Raw genomic sequence first — 20,361 nt, 5'->3', positions numbered from 1 at the left:
TCTATACACTTATCGTTTCCATTGTTTTTATCGTTTTATGACTATAAATTGCATGTAAATTTTACGTTATAGTCCTGCAATTTAAGGGGTAGTATACGGATATTAACCCACAGACAATTCTTCCAATTTCTTCTCTTGGCCAATGAGGCCATCCTTTTCTTCTTTGATTGATTTTGATGAGCTTTGCAAGCTCTCCTTGTCACAATTCACTTGCTCTTTGAATGGAGCATCTTCAATTTTCTTCTTCCATTGGAGTTCCGACTTCTTCCTTTCATCCTTTCGGCTATAATGATCAATCATGAAACATGGTTCATGCAAACGAGGAGCTCTCATAGTCTTGTCAAGATTAAAGGTTATGCTTTCATCTCCCACTTCTAGAGTGAGCTCACCATGTTTCACATCAATCACCGCACCCGCGGTGTGTAGGAAAGGTCTTTCTAGAATGATTGGAATGTTGGAATCTTCCTCCATATCAACAATGACAAAGTCCACCGGGATGAAAAACTTCCCAATTCGTACGGGGACATCTTCCCATATCCCTAATGGTGTCTTCGTCGATCTATCAGCCATTTGGAGTGTGATATTGGTGCATTTAAGCTCTCCCATCCCCAACCTTTTACTCACCGAGTACGGCATGACACTCACACTAGCCCCTAGATCACATAGGGCTTCCCGGATCCTTTAGTTTTGGAGGTGAACTCCCTTGAATTATTGCACTACTCACCTTAGTGAAGGCGATAGTTTCAAGTTTCCGGATCGACTTCTTCTTTGTGAGGATATCTTTCATGTATTTCGCATAGGCCGGTACGTGATTGATTAATTCCGTGAAAGGAATCGAGACTTCTAAATTCTTCACAATTTCCATAAACTTTCCAAGTTGGTCATCAAATTTGGGCTTGGCTTGACGACTTGGAAAAGGAAGTCTAATCACAATGGGCTCCTTCTCCTTCTCCTTGACCTTGTCTTTATTTTTCTTTGAACTTTCTTCTTTTGATGATTCTCCATCTTTGGAGTTTTGCACAATTTCTTCCTTATCACTAGCTTCCACAACTTCATCCTCAACTTGCTTCTTCGGTGCTTCATACCTTGTACCACTTCTCAAGTGAATGGCACTAACCGTTTCATGTCTTGGGGGATTACTTTGAGGTGGTAATTGCCCCTTTTGCCTTTGTGAGCTTGAAGATGATAGTTGAGTCAATTGGGTTTCCAACATCTTGGTGTGAGCTAGGATGTTGTTGATGGTGGTTTCCTTTGCTTGGCTATCTTTTTGCATTTGAGTGAAAAATTCTTGTTGATTCTTTTGCATTTGGAGGACCGCTTTTTGGACATCAAAACCTTGGTCATTTTGGTGATTGTATGGATTTTGATTTTGGCAACCTTGGTTTTGATTGTAAAAGGGTCTTTGATTTTGGTTTCTCATGGGAGGTGGGGTGTATGTTGTTTGAGGGTTTTGAACATTTTGGCTTTTGTATGAGAGATTTGGATGGAATTTGGTGTTTTCATTGTAATAGTTAGAATAAGGGGTACCACTCTTGTATGCTTGGAAAGCATTCACTTGTTCATATTTTCCCCTACATTCACTTTGGTCATGTCCCAAAGTTCCACAATTCTCACATATCCCACTTGGGATTGATGAAGATGCCGTCATGGCATTAACATGATGCTTTGGTGATTTTGAGACTTCTTCAAGTCTAGCCATAGCTTTTTCAAACTTCAAATTGATTGTGTCAATGTGAGCACTAAGTTGAGCACCCAATTGAGTAACGGAGTCCACCTCATGCTTTCCTCCTCTAGTAGCCTTGCGAGGTCTACTATATTGTGAGTTATGGACCGCCATTTCCTCAATCTTGATCCATGTTTGATTGTCATCAACTTCGGTGAACATTCCATTTGATCCCATGTTGAGAATGTTCCTTGAATCTTCATATAAACCATTCCAAAATTGTTGTACCAAGAACCATTCGCTAAGTCCATGGTGAGGACATGAGCGACAAATTCCCTTGAACCGCTCCCAAGCTTCATACAAAGATTCTTCATCCCTTTGCTTAAAACCCGTAATTTGAGCTCTTAGCATGTTAGTCTTATAGGGAAATATCCGTAAAATTCCCTTAATTTTAAGGATTATAACGTAAATATAACATGCGATTTATGGTCATAAACGAAATACAATATAAAACGATAAAGATTAAGAATCAACCTCGGGTCCTTTGATGTGCGGCGTAAAGAACAGAAATCAACAGAGATTTCCTCCTAATCGTTGCCCCCAAGACCGTCTGAGACTATGCCCTTGTGCTATAAATGCTCTCTAATTGACTTGCAATATCGAGAGAGCTATTGTGAGGTTATTCGATGTGAGATCTAGAAATTTCAGAGAAGAATGCTCCGAAACCCTAATTTCTGAGACAAATGAATTGCTTAGGTCAAAAGGAGAGAGGCTCTCTCCTTTTGTCTTGTTCGGCCAAACCGAGAGCCCAAGGGGAGGGAGTGGGCTTTCACTTCCTCCTTATTCTAACTCGTAGTTCAGCTCGAAATTACTAAAATGTATATGACGGGTTTTCAATTATAAATCGTCATCGGTTATCGGTTATTAACGTATCAACTAGTAACATGACTCAGTCGATATATTAATACATGTCCGACAAAGACAATATTGTATAATTAAATAAATTCAATATACATTAATTAAATATAAATCGTTTATATTTAATTTACGAATTAACTGCTTAATTCGCCTTAGCCATTATTATTTAATCCGTATTAAATAAAATTTCTCAACATCACATTTGACTAATTATTAGTCAAATAACTCGGACTAACTGCTTAGTCAATTATTGGCATCAACATGACTGTATTTTCATACCGTCACATCTCTCAAACGTATCCTATAGGTGTGACTTTTAGGGACCAGTTGATCACCGCCATCTGTATGACAATAACGTCAAACTTATCTAGCAAGCCAACCGTTATTGATAAACGTGGACCAACTGATAATAATACAAAAGTATACCCTTTGATCCTTTTAGAGATTTATAAGTCCTTGCACTAATCGTAAAGGACACCACCCCAACAAGCTCCCACTTGTCCGTACAAGTGTATGTGCAATGACGTTATCCGCACTAACTGGAGGACACAAGCTCAACAAACTCCCACTTGTCCGTACAAGTGTATGTGCGATAACCGATTCTCATATTCATTTAAAATTTCTCCCACTCAATGTAAAACAATTTGCCGATCCGGATCCGCAAAGGTCGTATTTTACAATCGATCTGTATCAAGAGTGGTTTCCCCGACTAGAGAGTAACTCAACCGATAAAACGAATTCGTATTCGAGCATGGCCATGCATTTCGATTCTGACTCCTCGAGTGGCCCTGAGAAATATCGAGTACCTGATAAAGGCTGAATATTTCCTTCAACTCGACTCCTTCCGATCTAAGCACAACATGAAATGACCCAGAAAAAATCTACTTGGCCCCCTGTTACGGATGACCGTGAGAAAGAAACCAAAGTCACCCAAAATCTGCCTTAGTCTCAAGAGACAGTCGATAGTCAAAAGAATCGACTCTTAGGATCACCATGGAGGTCCTATCCACGACCGGGCACCGAATGTTATAAAACATTTAGGACTCAACGTCGATGTCACAATTGTGTCCTACGAGATATCCGTATAAATCGCCTCTGTGATTGGTCAGTCAACCTTTTGACTTATGGCTCGTTGAACCCACCATCAACCAACGTCACAAAATAATTACCTTGAGTTATCAGCTCACGTGGGCAATTAAGGACCAAAAATATAATGTTTGTTCAGTTCACTTTGTGGTGTTCAAAATTTGTCGTGTAAATCCACATGAAAAACAAAATATATAAATATCAAAACGATGATGTTGTATAGAGTACAAAAGAAAATGAATCTAATCCACAAAAGAGTACTACAACTTAGGAACACGTTTAATTCCCATGGAATTAACGTGCCCTTCATGCTTATCTTGTCGTAATGGTTTAGTGAGAGGATCTGCTATGTTATCATCTGTAGCAATCTTTTCTATCACTACTTCCTTTTGCTCCACGTAATCTCGGATTAGATGAGCTTTCCGTTGTACATGTCTAGACTTGTTGCTAGACTTAGGCTCCTTAGCTTGGAAGATGGCACCACTATTGTCGCAATAGATGGTTATCGGGTCATTCGAACTAGGCACTACGGATAGTCCATGTAAGAATTGACGCATCCATATCGCTTCCTTTGTAGCTTCAGACGCGGCATAGTACTCGGACTCAGTCGTAGAATCTGCTGTAACAGTTTGTTTGGAACTCTTCCACCGATCGGCGCCATTAAGAAAGTAAACGAATCCAGACTGAGATTTCGAGTCATCTCGATCCGTTTGAAAGCTAGCATCTGCGTAACCGGTTGCGCATAGCTTTTGAGGGCCTCCATAAGTCAATGCCCAATCTTTAGTCCTCCGTAGGTACTTAAGAATGTTCTTGACAGCCAGCCAATGTGATTCACCTGGATGCTGTTGGAATCGACTTGTCATACTCAATGCATATGCCACGTCCGGACGTGTGCATATCATGGCATACATGATTGATCCTATAGCCGAGGCATAAGGAATCCGTGTCATGCGCTCTTTCTCTTCCGGTGTCTCTGATGCCTGAGACTTGCTCAAATGCACCCCTCGAGCCATAGGAAGAAACCCCCTTTTGGAGTTAGTCATGCTGAATCTCTCTAGGACTTTGTCTATGTAAGACTCCTGACTGAGAGATAACATCCGACGTGATCTATCTCGATAGATACGGATGCCCAGAATTCTTTGTGCCTCACCCAGATCTTTCATCCGGAAATGGTTTTTCAACCATACTTTCACCGAAGTTAAGAGAGGTATGTCATTCCCAATCAGGAGTATGTCGTCAACATACAATATTAGGAAGACAATCTTGCTCCCACTCGACTTGATATAAAGACATGGTTCCTCGACTGATCGAATGAATCCTTTTTCTTTTATCACTTGGTCGAAGCGATGATTCCAACTCCGAGATGCTTGCTTAAGTCCATACATGGAACGCTTAAGCTTGCACACTTTCTTAGGATGTTGTGGATCGATGAAACCTTCGGGCTGCACCATGTACAACTCTTCCTCCAAAAAGCCGTTTAAGAAGGCGGTTTTCACGTCCATTTGCCAAATTTCATAGTCATGAAAAGCGGCGATCGCTAAGATAATCCGAATGGAACGCAGCATGACTACGGGTGCAAAAATTTCATCGTAGTGCAAACCTGGCACTTGGGTGAAACCTTTAGCAACTAGTCATGCTTTATAGATATCTTGTTGACCTTCCACAGAATGCTTTATCTTGTAAAGCCATTTGCATTGAAGGGGACGAACCTTAGCAGGTAAGTCAACAAGATCCCATACGTTGTTCTCATACATGGAGTCCATCTCGGATTGCATGGCCTCAAGCCATAGCTTTGAGTCAGAACTGGTCATGGCACCTTTATAGGTTGCGGGTTCACTACTCGTTAAGAGTAGAATGTCATCTATGTCATGTTCCTCGACCATACCTATGTATCTGTCCGGAGGAATAGAGACTCTTCCCGACCTCCTAGGTTCCTCAGGAATATTAACCGGAGCCGGGATTGAAGGAACTGGTTCCTCCAATGGTTGCTCGGTATTTGGTTCTGGAATCTCCGACAGGTCGAAGGTTCTATCACTCTTTGCATTCTCGAGAAATTCCTTCTCTAAGAATGTCGCACTAGCCGCAACAAAAACGCGTTGTTCGGTTGGCGAATAGAAGTAATGACCAAGTGTTCCTTTAGGATAACCTATAAAGTATGTCTTGACCGATCGCGGGCCGAGCTTATCCTCGTGTCTCCACTTGACATAAGCCTCGCAGCCCCAAACCCGTATAAAGGACAAGTTAGGGACTGTTCCCTTCCATAGTTCATATGGAGTCTTGTCAACAGCTTTAGACGGACTTCGGTTAATTATTAGAGCGGCTGACAAAAGAGCATAACCCCACAATGAGTCAGGCAACACGGTGTGACTCATCATGGATCGAACCATATCAAGTAGAGTTCGATTTCTCCGTTCGGACACACCATTCAACTGAGGTGTTCCAGGTGGAGTTAACTGTAAGGCAATCCCACAGTCTTTAAGGTGTTGATCAAACTCGTGAGAAAGATACTCGCCACCACGATCTGAACGTAGTGTTTTAATCTTTCTACCCAGTAGGTTCTGTACCCTATTCTGGTATTCTTTGAATTTCTCAAAGGATTCACTTTGTAGGGTAATATCCGTATAAAACCCTTTCTTTATAGGATTATAACGCAAATTTAATACGCGATTTATAGTCATAAAACGAAAATAACAAGGAAACGATAAAGATCAAGGAATAACCTTCGGTCCTAGTGCAAAATGGCAATGAGAGATCAAAGTAGATCTCCTCCTAATTGTTGCACCCAAGATTGTCCGAGAAATGCCCTTGTGCTAGAATGAATCCTCTAATTGCCTTGCAATATAGAGAGGATTGTTTTGTGAGTTTTGGTTGGATGTGAGATCCGAATTTTGAGAGGCACTTTTCTCAAAACCCTAATTCTTTTGCAAATGATTATGATTAGCTTAAGCAAGAGGAGAGAGCTCTCTTTTGTTCTCCTAATCTCGGCCAAACCGAGTGGATCAAGGGGAAGTGGGCTTCCACTTCCTCTTAACTTAAACTCGTGGTCCGATTCGTTTAATCGCTAAAACGTATACGACGGGTTTAATTATAAATTGTCATCGGTTATCGGTTATTAAAGCATCAACTAATAAGACGGGTTAGTTGAATTATTAATACATGTCCGACAAAGACAATATCGTATAATTAATTTATTCAATATACATTAATCAAATATAAATCGTTTATATTCAATTTTACGAATTAACTGCTTAATTCGTCTTAGCCATTTTTATTTAATCCGTATTAAATAAAATATCTCAACATCACATTTTTGACTAATTACTAGTCAAATAACTCGGACTAACTGGTTAGTCAAATTTGGCATCTACATGACTGTATATTCATACCGTCACATCTCTCAAACGTATCTTATAGGTGTGACTTTTAGGGACCAGTTGATCACCGCCATCTGTATGACAATAACGTCAAACTTATCTAGCAAGCCAACCGTTATTGATAAACGTGGACCAACTGATTATGATACAAAAGTATACCCTTTGATCCTTTTAGAGATTTATAAGTCCTTGCACTAACTGTTAAGGACACCAGCCCCAACAAGCTCCCACTTGTCCGTACAAGTGTATGTGCAATGACGTTATCCGCACTAACTGGAGGACACAGCTCCAACAAACTCCCACTTGTCCGTACAAGTGTATGTGCGATAACCGATTCTCATATTCATTTAAAATTTCTCCCACTCAATGTAAAACAATTTGCAGATTCGGATCCGCAAAGGTCGTATTTTACAATCGATCTGTATCTAGAGTGGTTTCCCCGACTAGAGAGTAACTTAACTGATAAAACGAATCCGTCCGAGCATGGCCATGCATTTCGATTCTGACTCCTCGAGTGGCCCTGAGAAATATCGAGTACCTGATAAAGGCTGAATATTTCCTTCAACTCGAACTCCTTCCGATCTAAGCACAGCATGAAATGACCCAGAAGCAATCTACTTGGCCCCCTGTTACGGATGACCGTGAGAAAGAAACCAAAGTCACCCAAAATCTGCCTTAGTCTCAAGAGACAGTCGATAGTCAAAAGAATCGACTCTTAGGATCACCATGGAAGTCCTATCCACGACCGGGCACCGAATGTTATAAAACATTTAGGACTCCAAGTCGATGTCACAATTGTGTCCTACGAAATCTCCGTATAAATCGCCTCTGTGATTGGTCAGTCAACTGGTTGACTTATGGCTCGTTGAACCCACCATCAACCAACGTCACAAAATAATTACCAGAGTTATCAGCTCATGTGGGCAATTAAGGACTGAAAAATATAATGTTTGTTCAGTTCACTTTGTGGTGTTCAAAATTTGTCGTACAAATCCACATGAAAAACAATATATATATAAAATATCAAAACGATGATGTCGTATAGAGTACAAAAGGGAATGAATCTAATCCATAAAAAGTACTACAACTTAGGAACACGTTTAATTCCCATGGAATTAACATGCCCTTCATGCTTATCTTGTCGTAATGCTTTAGTGAGAGGATCTGCTATGTTATCATCGGTAGCAATCTTGTCTATCACTACTTCCTTTTGGTCCACGTAATCTCGGATTAGATGAGCTTTCCGTTGTACATGTCTAGACTTGTTGCTAGACTTAGGCTCCTTAGCTTGGAAGATGGCACCACTATTGTCGCAATAGATGGTGATCGGGTCATTCGAACTAGGCACTACAGATAGTCCATGTAAGAATTGACGCATCCATATCGCTTCCTTTGTAGCTTCGTACGCGGCATAGTACTCGGACTCGATCGTAGAATCTGCTTTGTAACAGTTTGTTTCGAACTCTTCCACTTCGCAGCGCCATTAAGAGTAAAAACGAATCCAGACCGAGATTTCGAGTCATCTCGATCCGTTTGGAAGCTAGCATCTGCGTAACCGGTTGCGCATAGCTTTGTTCGCCTCCATAAGTCAATGCCCAATCTTTAGTCCTCCGTAGGTACTTAAGAATGTTCTTGACACCACCAATGTGGTTCACCCGGATGCCGTTGGAATCCACTTGTCATACTCAATGCATATGCCACGTCCGGACGTGTGCATATCATGGCATACATAATAGATCCTATTGCCGAGGCATAAGGTATCCGTGCCATGCGCTCTTTCTCTTCCGGTGTCTCTGGTGCCTGAGACTTGCTCAAATGCACCCCTGGAGCCATGGGAAGAAACCCCTTCTTGGAGTTAGTCATGCTGAATCTCTCTAGGACTTTGTCTATGTAAGACTCTGATCGAGAGATAGCATCCGTCGTGATCTATCTCGATAGATACGGATGCCTAGAATTCTTTGTGCCTCTCCCAGATCTTTCATCTGGAAATGGTTTTTCAACCATACTTTCACCGAAGTTAAGAGAGGTATGTCATTCCCAATCAGGAGTATGTCATCGACATACAATATTAGGAAAACAATCTTGCTCCCACTCGACTTGATATAAAGACATGGTTCCTCGACCGATCGAATAAATCCATTTTCTTTAATCACTTGGTCGAAGCGTTGATTCCAACTCCGAGATGCTTGCTTAAGTCCATAAATGGAACGCTTAAGCTTGCACACTTTCTTAGGATGTTGTGGATCAATGAAACCTTCGGGTTGTACCACGTACAACTCTTCCTCCAAAAAGCCGTTTAAGAAGGCGGTTTTCACATCCATTTGCCAAATTTCATAGTCATGAAAAACGGCGATCGCTAAGATAATCCGAATGGAACGCAAAGATGACTACGGGTGCAAAAATTTCATCGTAGTGCAAACCTGGCACTTGGGTGAAACCTTTAGCAACTAGTCGTGCTTTATAGATATCTTGTTGACCTTCCACAGAATGCTTTATCTTGTAAAGCCATTTGCATTGAAGGGGACGAACCTTAGCAGGTAAGTCAACAAGATCCCATACGTTGTTCTCATACATAGAGTCCATCTCGGATTGCATGGCCTCAAGCCATAGCTTTGAGTCAGAACTAGTCATGGCACCTTTATAGGTTGCGGGTTCACTACTTGTTAAGAGTAGAACGTCATCTATGTCATGTTCCTCGACCATACCAATGTATCTGTCTGGAGGAATAGAGACTCTTCCCGACCTCCTAGGTTCCTCAGGAATGTTAACCGTAGCCGGGATTGAAGGAATAGGTTCCTCCAATGGTTGCTCGGTATTTGGTTCTGGAATCTCCGACAGGTCGAAGCTTCTATCACTCTTTGCATTCTCGAGAAATTCCTTCTCTAAGAATGTCGCACTAGCCGCAACAAAAACACGTTGTTCGGTTGGCGAATAGAAGTAATGACCAAGTGTTCCTTTAGGATAACCTATAAAGTATGTCTTGACCGATCGCGGGCCGAGCTTATCCTCGTGTCTCCACTTGACATAAGCCTCGCAGCCCCAAACCCGTATAAAGGACAAGTTGGGGACCGTTCCCTTCCATAGTTCATATGGAGTCTTGTTAACAGCTTTAGACGGACTTCGGTTAAGTATTAGAGCAGGTGACAGAAGAGCATAACCCCATAATGAGTCAGGCAACACGGTGTGACTCATCATGGATCGAACCATATCAAGTAGTGTTCGATTTCTCCGTTCGGACACACCATTCAATTGAGGTGTTCCAGGTGGAGTTAACTGTAGGGCAATCCCACAGTCTTTAAGGTGTTGATCAAACTCGTGAGAAAGATACTCGCCACCACGATCTGAACGCAGTGTTTTAATCTTTCTACCCAATAGGTTTTGTACCCTGTTTTGGTATTCCTTGAATTTCTCAAAGGATTCACTTTTGTGCCTCATTAAGTAGACATAGCCATATCTACTTAAATCATCCGTGAAAGTGATGAAATACCTATAGCCTTCTCGTGCGGTGATTGACATAGGACCACATACATCCGTGTGTATGAGCCCTAATAGGTCAGCAGCGCGCATTCCAACACCTTTGAAGGAAATCCGAGTCATCTTACCGATGAGACATGATTCACACGTGCCAAATGATTGAAAATCAAAAGCCGAGATAGCTCCATTTTTAATGAGCTGTTTTACGCGTTTCTCATTGATGTGTCCCATACGGCAGTGCCATAGATACGTTTGATCTTTGTCACCAACCTTTAACTTTTTATTCATTACGTGTAATATTTCTGGTCGTCGATCTAAAACATAAATTCCATTCATGGAGACTGCCTTGCCATAAATCATATCGTGTAATGAGAAAATACAAGTATTATTCTCTATTACAAATGAAAATCCAAGTTTGTCAAGTGCGGCCGAAATAATGTTTTTCGAAAGATCTGGTACATAATAGCAATCATATAATGACAACTCAAATCCGCTAGGAAGCTGGATCACATATGTCCCCTTTGAGACGGCAGCCACTCTTGCTCCATTCCCAACACGCAGGTCAACCTCACCCTTTACGAGAGGCTCGAGATTTCGGAGGCCCTGCACATGATTACACAGATGAGAACCACAACCAGTATCTAGTACCCAAGTTCCGTAACTTGCATGGTTAATCTCAATCATATGAATAAAAGTAGAAGAAGAAGACATACCAACAGGTTTAACGCGACCTGCTTTTATGTCCTCATGATAAACATGACATGTCCGCCTCCAATGCCCATCTTGTGGCGGTGATGGCATTCCATGTTTTCGGTCTTGCTCTTTGTCGCGCCCGATGAGGTGCTCGACTCACCAGGCCCACTCTTACCTGGACCCGACTTCTTGAACTTCGGTTTACCTACGCTAGGTTTGCACGAGCTTTGCCCTTACCCTTTCCCTTGTTTGTCACAACGAGAACATCCTGTTTATTGCTCCCACTGAACTTCATGTCCTTCTCGGTCTGTACGAGAAGGGAGTGTAGTTCATGGGGACTTTTCTTCAAATCATTCATATAGTAATTCGCTCTAAATTGCGAAAAACCATCGTGGAGTGAGTGAAGCATGCGGTCGATCACAATGTTCTCGCTGATCTTACAATCAAAGGTCTCCAGCTTCTCGACATTCTCAATCATGCTGAGAATGTGTGGGCTAACTGGTTGGCCCTTCTGGAGTCTCGCATCAAAGAAGCGAGTGGTATGCTCATAGGTCACGATTCTCGGTGCTTTCGAGAATTCCTTGGTGAGCGTGGTGAAAATCTTGTTCGCACCATGGGCTATGAAGCGTTTCCGCAAATTGGGTTCCATTGCAAAAATGAGTACGTTTTTAATCGCACCCGCTTCCATACGAAATCATTAAACTTGGTGATTTCAGCACTCTAGCCGTGGGACCTGGGTTTGCGGGATGGGCTCTAATAGATATTTGAGCTTCCGTCGCGGCGGCGATTCCGTAATGCCGCCTCCCGATCCGCGAAGTTTGATCCATCATTCTTCATCGAGTAGACCGATTCATCCGATTCATGAAGATCCGAAGCCAGGACTCACGGTCCAATGTGGCACTTGGCATTGGGTTATCGAGAGAACCACCATTTGTTATTAGCAGTTTAAAAGTTCGTGATCTACATTGAAAAAGAAAGAAAAACAAAAACGAAATAAGCAACTCATCGAGGTGATTTAAGTCTATTTTAAAATTCATTTTAACATGTAGACTCTCGCACTTGCATAATTGATCTCCCTCAAGAATGATACAAGTGATCCCAAGACTCAATTTACGTAAATTGATAAGCCAACTGTTTAGCTAATTCTTCCGTAAGAACTCTTGGTCGATAGATTTCCGTAAATCCTATCTATAGTCCACCATAGTCACAGGATCGTACGAGTGACCATAGTGTTGAGATAAAATAGGTCAATCGGTTCCAACTTACCCGACGTAGAAGGGGTCATATTATGCCTACCGACGAAGAAGGGACTCATTGGAGTTTGACCTATAAAGACCGTTCTCAATTTTTGTTTATACGAGGAAGATCCCATCAACTAAATTATAATTCATATTAAGTGAACGAATAACTAGCGTCTGCGTGATTGAATTAATTTGGGTGATGGCTTAAAAACGTGTGACATGAGAATGTCAAAGAAAACTAACTCGTGACCTTTATATGTGTCGGTTTTCATGCAATAATTAGGTGGTTTGGTTTTTAGGCGGAAAATGATGCATACTATCGTTACGATAAAATAAATAAAAGAATGCAATACGTAAATAAAAAAATTCCTAGTGTGGCCTGTCCTAGTAAAAAGAACAAAATACAACTTTGGAATCCACCGTTGGACCCGAAAAGCTTGTCTTGATGTTCCATCTTTGTCCATGTAGCGGGAGTGAGCATCCGGTCTCCATCTTTAGTCTTCTCAAAATTACAATTAAAATTTACAAATGTAAACCTATTTACATTCTAAATAAAACCTTGTAATAATAAAAATAAAATGGAGATACGAGATCTCAAAATACAACCAAGACCGTGTTCCATCATTACGGTAACACGTTCTACTAAGGCCACACTAAGTTACAACCGTTTGCAAAAATAAATAAATACGTAATTAAAAGCATTCAAATAAAACAAGAACGATAAATAAAATGCATCAACTAAAAATTAAATTTATTCGTGACATAATTCCGTAATTATGTTAAATTTATCCAAACCACCAAAGATAATTAAAATTATATGACAAAACCGCTTTAGTCAAGTTAATTTTAATCCGAGATAATCCGTTACTATAAATCATTTTAAAGTAACATAATTTTACGTGGGTGAACCGTTTCACTATCAAGCGAGAGCATAAATCCGTTTTATGCAATAAAAGGGCCGAAAAAAAAACAGAATTTTTTTTTTTTTTTTTCTTCACTGCTGGTCGTGAACAGTGAACAGTACCACGAAATGTTTTTTTTTTTTTTTTATTAAAATGTTGCTAAAACCGTGAGCAACAATTGGAAGAAGAAAAAAAACGGCTCAATCAATTCGAGATCAACAAGTGATCAAACAACAAAACGATTTGAAAAAACTCAATTGCAATTTAATCTAATCCTGATTAAAACAAAATTACAATTGACATGATCTTCACATATTGTTGTAATTATCGTTTAAAACAACAATTCGCAAAGAACAAATCGAAAACAAAACAAAACAAAAGATCGTCTGCTCTAGCAATAACCATGAGGCACGCTAATCAAGGCAAAAAAAATGAAAACAGGCCGTAAAAAAAAACAGAAAAGCCACACGGTTTTCAAAAAAAAGCCGTGACAAAAAAAATTTGGTGCCGCACGAAATGTTATGCAATCATTTTGATAGATCTTTAACATATTGCGATGAATATCGATTACAAAACAATATGCAAAGATCAAAATGAAAACAAGACGAACAACAACCAATACCGTGTAAACATGACACGGTTCCCAAGGCACAAAACAAAAAAAAACGCAGCAATAAAAAAATTGCCGAGAGCAAAAAAAATTGTGCCGGAATGATTTTTAACCAAAAATTTATCGATTCAAAAATCGTTTGATGAAAATCACATATAAAAATTTACGTGGCCTCGCTCTGATACCACTTGTAGGGTAATATCCGTATAAAACCCTTTCTTTATAGGATTATAACGCAAATTTAATACGCGATTTATAGTCATAAAACGAAAATAACAAGGAAACGATAAAGATCAAGGAATAACCTTCGGTCCTAGTGCAAAATGGCAATGAGAGATCAAAGTAGATCTCCTCCTAATTGTTGCACCCAAGATTGTCCGAGAAATGCCCTTGTGCTAGAATGAATCCTCTAATTGCCTTGCAATATAGAGAGGATTGTTTTGTGAGTTTTGGTTGGATGTGAGATCCGAATTTTGAGAGGCACTTTTCTCAAAACCCTAATTCTTTTGCAAATGATTATGATTAGCTTAAGCAAGAGGAGAGAGCTCTCTTTTGTTCTCCTAATCTCGGCCAAACCGAGTGGATCAAGGGGAAGTGGGCTTCCACTTCCTCTTAACTTAAACTCGTGGTCCGATTCGTTTAATCGCTAAAACGTATACGACGGGTTTAATTATAAATCGTCATCGGTTATCGGTTATTAAAGCATCAACTAATAAGACGGGTTAGTTGAATTATTAATACATGTCCGACAAAGACAATATCGTATAATTAATTTATTCAATATACATTAATCAAATATAAATCGTTTATATTCAATTTTACGAATTAACTGCTTAATTCGTCTTAGCCATTTTTATTTAATCCGTATTAAATAAAATATCTCAACATCACATTTTTGACTAATTACTAGTCAAATAACTCGGACTAACTGGTTAGTCAAATTTGGCATCTACATGACTGTATATTCATACCGTCACATCTCTCAAACGTATCTTATAGGTGTGACTTTTAGGGACCAGTTGATCACCTCCATCTGTATGACAATAACGTCAAACTTATCTAGCAAGCCAACCGTTATTGATAAACGTAGACCAACTGATTATGATACAAAAGTATACCCTTTGATCCTTTTAGAGATTTATAAGTCCTTGCACTAACTGTTAAGGACACCAGCCCCAACACACTTTTGTGCTTCATTAAGTAGACATAGCCATATCTACTTAAATCGTCCGTGAAAGTGATGAAATACCTATAGCCTTCTCGTGCGGTGATTGACATAGGCCCACATACATCCGTATGTATGAGTCCTAATAGGTCAGCAGCGCGCATTCCAACACCTTTGAAGGAAATACGAGTCATCTTACCGATGAGACATGATTCACACGTGCCAAATGATTGAAAATCAAAGGCCGAGATAGCTCCATTTTGGATGAGCTGTTTTACGCGTTTCTCATTAATGTGTCCCATACGGCAGTGCCATAGATACGTTTGATCTTTGTCACCAACCTTTAACTTTTTATTCATTACGTGTAATATTTCGGTGGTCTGATCTAAAACATAAATTCCGTTCATGGAGACTGCCTTGCCATAAATCATATCGTGTAATGAGAAAATGCAAGAATTATTCTCTATTACAAATGAAAAACCAAGTTTGTCAAGTGCGAAACAAAATAATGTTTTTAGAAAGACTGGGTACATAATAGCGATTATATAAAGATAACTCAAATCCGCTAGGAAGCTGGATCACATATGTTCCCCTCGAGACGGCAGCCACTCGTGCTCCATTCCCGACACGCAGTCCACCTCACCCTTTACGAGGGGTTCGATGTTTCGAGCCCCCGCACATGATTACACAGATGAGAACCACAACCAGTATCAAGTACCCAAGTTCCGTAACTTGCGTGGTTAATCTCAATCATATGAATAAAAGTAGAAGAGGATGAAGACATACCAACAGGTTTAACACGACCTGCCTTTAAGTCCTCATGATAAACAAGACATGTACGCCTCCAATGCCCAGTCTTGTGGCAATGATGGCATTCCATGTTTTCATTCTTGCTCTTTGTCGCGCCTGATGAGGTGCTCGACTCACCAAATCCACTTTTCCCTGTCCCTGACTTCTTGAACTTCGGTTTACCTACTGCTAGGTTTGCTTGAGCTTTGCCCTTACCCTTGCCCATGTTTGACACAACGAGAACATCCTGTTTCAAGCTCCCACTGAACTTCATATCCTTCTCGGTCTGTACGAGAAGGGAGTGCAGTTCATGGGGACTTTTCTTCAAATCATTCATATAGTAATTCGCTCTAAAGAGCGCAAAACCATCGTGGAGTGAATGAAGCATGCGGTCAATAACAATGTTCTCGCTGATCTTACAATCAAGCGTCTCCAGCTTCTCGACATTCTCAATCATGCTGAGAATGTGTGGGCTAACTGGTTGGCCCTTCTAGAGTTTCGCATCAAAGAAGCGAGTGGTATGCTCATAGGTCACGATTCTCGGTGCTTTCGAGAATTCCTTTGTGAGCGTGGTGAAAATCTTGTTTGCACCATGGGCTATGAAGCGTTTCTGCAAATTGGGTTCCATTGCAAAAATGAGTACGTTTTTAATCGCACCCGCTTCCATACAGAAATCGTTAAACTTGGTGATCTCATTAGCTCTAGCCGTGGGACCTTGGTTTGGCGGGATGGGCTCTATTAGATATTTGAGCTTCCGTCGGCGGCGGCAGATTCCGTAATGCCGCCTCCCGATCCGCGAAGTTTGATCCATCATTCTTCGATCGAGTAGACGATTCATCCGATTCATGAAGATCCGAAGCCAGGACTCACGGTCCAATGTGGCACTTGGCATTGGGTCGTTAGTAGGACCAGCCATTTCGTTATTAGCAGTTTAAATATTCGTGTTCTACACTGAAAAAGAAAGAAAAACAAAAACGAAATAAGCAACTCATCGAGGTGATTTAAGTCTATTTAAAAATTCATTTTAACGTGTAGACTCTCGCACTTGCATAATTGATCTCCCTCAAGAATGATACAAGTGATCCCAAGACTCAATTTTCGTAAATTGATAAGCCAACTGTTTAGCTAATTCTTCCGTAAGAACTCTTGGTCGATAGATTTCCGTAAATCCTATCTATAGTCCACCATAATCACAGGATCGTACGAGTGACCATAGTGTTGAGATAAAATAGGTCAATCGGTTCCAACTTACCCGACGTAGAAGGGGTCATATTATGCCTACCGACGAAGAAGGGACTCATTGGAGTTTGACCTACAAAGACCATTCTCAATTTTGGTTTATACGAGGAAGATCCCATCAACTTAATTTTAATTCATTTTAAGTGAACGAAAAACTAGCATTACGTGAATGAATTAATTTAGGTGATGGCTTAAAATCGTGTGACATATGAATGTCATAGAAAACTAACGCGTGACCTCTATATGAGTCAGTTTTCATGCAATTATTAGGTGGTTTGGTTTTAGGCGGAAAATGATGCATATTATCGTTACGAAAAATAAATAAATGAATGCAATACGTAAATAAAATTCCTAGTGTGGCCTATCCTAGTAAAAAGAACATAATACAACTTTGGAATCCACCGTTGGACCCGAAAAGCTTGTCTTGATGTTCTATCTTTGTCCATGCAGCGGGAGTGAGCATCCGGTTCTCCATCTTTGGTCTTCTCAAAAATTACAATTTAAAATTTACAAATATAAACCTATTTACATTCTAAATACAAAAACTGTAATTACAAGTGAAAAATCCAAAACGGAGATACGAGATCTCAAAATACAACCAAGACCGTGTTCCATCATTACGATAACACGTTCTACTAAGGCCACACTAAGTTACAACTGTTTGTAAAAATGAATAAATGCGTAATAAAAGGCATTCAAGGCATTCAACAAAAACGATAAACAAAATGCATCAACTAAAACAAATTTATTCGTGACATAATTCCGTAATTATGTTAAATTTATCCAAACCACCTTTTAACGATTAAAATTTATGTGATAAAACCGCTTCTATCAGTTTAATTTTAATCTAATACAATCCATTACTTTAAATACAATTTAAAATAACTAAATGGTACGTGAGTGAACCGTTTCACTATCAAGCGAGTGTACAACATCCGTATGATGTACAATTTATGGCCAAAAGAGAATTTAAAACAAAAAGAGTAAAATTCAAGGCTACCAAAACAAAATCCCTCGATCCAGGGACAAAAGTGCTCGATCGAGGAACAAAAGGGCTCGATCGACTGAACTGCTAGTCGATCGAGAGGTATGCCAAACAGAAAGAACTCGATCGACGAAACTGGTGGTCGATCGAGGACTTTTATCGGCAAGAGATCGCTCGATCGAGTACGAGGACTACTCGATCGAACAAAGTGGGGGGTTAAACAGGTCGATCGAGTAAAGCATGTGCTCGATCGAATGAAAACATCACTGAAAATCTCTCGATCGACAAGGAAATGGCTCGATCGAGAGGAAAACATGCTGAAACTTTAAACCCTCGTGAAAACAGATTTGTCGAAACAAAACCATGGCAAATTTGATCTAATTCGTATAAAATTAAATCAACAAATTTGACAAAACTTAACATATTGCTATAATCTCAGTATAAAATAACAATATGTAAAAAAATAAAACGAAATCAAGGTCAGACATGAACAAGCATGTCACGGTTTACAAAAACGAAACAAATGTAGTGTATACATGGCACGGTTTTCGAGACAAAAAAACAAAATCGTTTCAAATCGATTTATGAAAAATCACAATGAAAATTTACGTGGCCTCGCTCTGATACCACTTATAGGGAAATATCCGTAAAATTCCCTTAATTTTAAGGATTATAACGTAAATATAACATGCGATTTATGGTCATAAACGAAATACAATAGAAAACGATAAAGATTAAGAATCAACCTCGGGTCCTTTGATGTGCGGCGTAAAGAACAGAAATCAACAGAGATTTCCTCCTAATCGTTGCACCCAAGACCGTCTGAGACTATGCCCTTGTGCTAGAAATGCTCTCTAATTGACTTGCAATATGGAGAGAGCTATTGTGAGGTTATTCGATGTGAGATCTAGAAATTTCAGAGAAGAATGCTCCGAAACCCTAATTTCTGAGACAAATGAATTGCTTAGGTCAAAAGGAGAGAGGCTCTCTCCTTTTGTCTTGTTCGGCCAAACCGAGAGCCCAAGGGGAGGGAGTGGGCTTTCACTTCCTCCTTATTCTAACTCGTAGTTCAAATCAAATTACTAAAATGTATATGACGGGTTTTCAATTATAAATCGTCATCGGTTATCGGTTATTAACGTATCAACTAGTGACATGACTCAGTCGATATATTAATACATGTCCGACAAAGACAATATTGTATAATTAAATAAATTCAATATACATTAATTAAATATAAATCGTTTATATTTAATTTACGAATTAACTGCTTAATTCGCCTTAGCCATTATTATTTAATCCGTATTAAATAAAATATCTCAACATCACATTTAACTAATTATTAGTCAAATAACTCGGACTAACTGCTTAGTCAATTATTGGCATCAACATGACTGTATTTTTATACCGTCACATCTCTCAAACGTATCCTATAGGTGTGACTTTTAGGGACCAGTTGATCACCGCCATCTGTATGACAATAACGTCAAACTTATCTAGCAAGCCAACCATTATTGATAAACGTGGACCAACTGATAATAATACAAAAGTATACCCTTTGATCCTTTTAGAGATTTATAAGTCCTTGCACTAACTGTAAAGGACACCAGCCCCAACAAGTCTTTTCCGGTGGGTAGAATTTTTTGTAGAAAGCTAGAGCCAACTTCTTCCAAGAATCAATTCCGAGAGTGGCCTTATCAAGGCCCTTCAACCATTGCTTTGCGGTGCCAATTAGAGAAAAAGGAAATAAGACCCATCGAATTTGGTCTTGAGTTACACCGGTTTGAGAAATCGCATCACAATAGTCGCAAAAGGTTTCCATATGAGAATGAGGGTCTTCACTAGGAATCCCCCCAAATTGGCTCCTTTCGACTAATTGGATAAAGGCGGATTTGGCAATAAAATTTTCGGTTAGATGTTGTGGTGTGGGAGTACCATTGGGTAGGTTCTCCTCGTTGGGTACGGAGTGTGATGAAAACTTAGGCATTGTAGGTTGATTTTGGGTGGTATTGTGTAATGGGTTCCCCTCTCCCTCTATTGCAAAAGGGTTGATGAACTCAATAGTTAGTTGAATAACCTCACTAATACCTCTCAAATTCCTCCTAGCAAGTCTCCTATTGTTTGTTAAGGTTCTTTCAATTTCACGATCAAAAGGTAACAAATCACCTTGTGACCTTCTAGACATGCAAAATATCAAACAAATTGAAAACAATTAGAACAAA

At 39.9% G+C, this 20,361-nt stretch overlaps 1 non-coding gene across 1 annotated transcript; it reads left to right on the top strand.

The window, feature by feature from the left end:
* The first annotated feature begins 1,967 nt into the window (after positions 1-1,967).
* Positions 1,968-2,074, top strand: LOC141604464 (small nucleolar RNA R71). The gene has a single exon (XR_012526161.1). It is a non-coding gene; the product is annotated as a small nucleolar RNA R71 (small nucleolar RNA).
* Positions 2,075-20,361: the final 18,287 nt, after the last annotated feature.

This window comes from Silene latifolia, chromosome 9 (genome assembly GCF_048544455.1).
Source record: "Silene latifolia isolate original U9 population chromosome 9, ASM4854445v1, whole genome shotgun sequence".
In the NCBI taxonomy this organism is placed as follows: Eukaryota; Viridiplantae; Streptophyta; class Magnoliopsida; order Caryophyllales; family Caryophyllaceae; genus Silene; species Silene latifolia.
The sequence above is the reverse complement of the archived record's forward strand: the minus strand, read 5'-3'. Positions and strand labels throughout refer to the sequence as shown.